This window comes from Paralichthys olivaceus, chromosome 22 (genome assembly GCF_024713975.1).
Source record: "Paralichthys olivaceus isolate ysfri-2021 chromosome 22, ASM2471397v2, whole genome shotgun sequence".
NCBI lineage: Eukaryota > Metazoa > Chordata > Actinopteri > Pleuronectiformes > Paralichthyidae > Paralichthys > Paralichthys olivaceus.
Genome location: NC_091114.1, coordinates 7,038,304 through 7,040,569, shown reverse-complemented (window position 1 = coordinate 7,040,569; position 2,266 = coordinate 7,038,304). Strand labels below are relative to the sequence as shown.

At 39.9% G+C, this 2,266-nt stretch overlaps 1 non-coding gene across 1 annotated transcript; it reads left to right on the top strand.

Moving 5' to 3' along the window:
* Positions 1-1,808: 1,808 nt before the first annotated feature.
* On the top strand, positions 1,809-1,972 carry LOC138406709 (U1 spliceosomal RNA). Its single transcript, XR_011240043.1, has one exon. It is a non-coding gene; the product is annotated as a U1 spliceosomal RNA (small nuclear RNA).
* The last annotated feature ends 294 nt before the right edge of the window (positions 1,973-2,266 follow it).

Genomic DNA, 2,266 nt, shown 5'->3' with positions numbered 1-2,266 from the left:
CTGGCTAAGTGCGGGGTCAACGATTAGAAAGCAAAACGTGGAGCGGCGGTGTGCGTGACTTGACCTTCAAGACGTCATTTGTCACTTGGTTCAAACCCAACTTTAACTTTCTGTCTTTATTTGGAGGCAAATCCAACAAGCCTCCAGTTTTTTTTGTCTTCACATCTGCCCTTTTCACCTTGCAGAGTTGAATTCCGTTCTTGCTGTAAACGACAAATGTCAATAAGTTTCATATCTCTCTCTTTCAATTCACATACATTTCATCCTCACAGCAGTGATCTGTAAACAATTTCATCACTTCTATTTCTCCCAGTTATGTTTTGTCACCTCAACCTTTGAGATCACTTTCCTGAAATGATAATCATCTTTATTTCATTTCTTCGCCTCACGGGTATTACAATCTGTTTTTTATTATAACTATTATTTTTATTATTATGAATTATCATTATTGTTGTTGTTGTGAAAGTTTGTTGTTGGAGATGCACCCCCGTAATTTCCGGTTCCGCCCTGCACACCTGTACGTCATTGGCGAATCACCTGTTTCTGTGTTTTTTCCGGCGGTGTGTCACCGCTAATAACTGTATATTTATTGATTTTTTAGCGGTTCTATTGAAAACTTTTGAGGAATATATCGATTACTACACGAAGAAGAGTCTTTTACACGAGCTGGAGACAACGTTAGAGCTTGTTTATTTATTTTTTGGGGGGGTGGGGTTTAACGGCGCACGTCGACCCTCAACTCTCAGGTGAGAAGAAAAACTTCCAGAAACAATAGTTGACTGTGACACTAGTCCCACTCGTGTCTGTTTACGTTTGTGTTGACGTCGTCGCGGTTGAAGACGAAGGAAACTCGAGTTCTGACGTTAATTGACGATGCGACCTGTCAAACCGGAAGTACTGTAATGAGGCGCTAGCTGTAGCCTAGCATCTCGTAGCTGATCAGACACTGGACTTAAAACTGCTGCGTAACGTTCTTTAGCCATAATTTAACCCCCAATACTTTATGTTAGGAATTAAGATTCAATGATGACAGCGAATTAAAGCCTCATTTCGAGGAGAACACCCATAGATAGTCAGTGGGTCAACTTTTCTCATGTTGTAGAGCACAGATAAATAGAAACATAAGTTCTCACATTTCTCTATGATGTATCCCTTAATGCTCAAGTAGTTTCCCATTTAAAAAATACAATGAACGTGTCTTTTTAGAAAACCTGTACAGTTTTGTGCAGTATTTTGACTTCCAGACTTCTAAATAATGGTGTGATGACTGTGTCCATCCACCAGATGACGCCACAGCTACTATTGTGTTTTCACAGATGACCTCACTGTACGTTGTTTCTCTTATTGTCGATGGGTTAAAGTAAAACTGCGGCTGGAAACGTCACCACTATTGATGTTGTTGTTATTAGAAGTGGACATTATATATTAGATTGTTTATGGCGCCGCTGAACGAAGATGTTTATGTGAAAACAGTGTTTCCGCAAGTAGCGTACCACGTGACGCGTACAGGGCGTTTCAAAATTCAGAGACCACTTCCTCCTTCACATGAATGGGGAAGTGGTCTCACACTTTTGGACTCTACTGTAAAACAACACAGCAAAGCATTGTGGGAGTGAATGTGAAAGTACTAAACTGTCAAATCAAATGTTTTAGAATTTTTGGAATGTTTTAGTTTGTATTTATACGGCTGATTCTTGAAATCTAAACGGTGTGATCATCGATGTAGACCACGTAGCTTATTTTCGTGTAACCATCAGTGTGAGTAGTATGTGGCTGAATGAGTCGGCTCCTCGAGTCGTGTACAACTCATACTTACCTGGCAGGGGAGATACCATGATCAAGAAGGTGGTTCACCCAGGGCGAGGTATAGCCATTGCACTCCGGCTGTATTGACCCCTGCGAATTCCCCAAATGTGGGAATCTCGACTGCATAATTTCTGGTAGTGGGGGACTGCGTTCGCGCTCTCCCCTGATAAACATGTTCAATAACAATTAATATCTTCTATTTGGTGGAGGTCATAGTTGAAATCAAGATTTGTTGTCATAGTTCAGTAATAGTTGTTGGAAGAATAATATGTTGTATTTGGAATATATCCAGACTGTTTTATTAGAAAGGATTTTATGGTGGAATAAATGTATCCATTCAAATGCCACATGAATGCAATGAATAGAAATGATTAATGATAATGAGCAAACACTCCTGTGGATTCAGATGTTTCAGTATTAAAACATAGCTGTATGGATTCCACCTAATGTGAGGTTACTG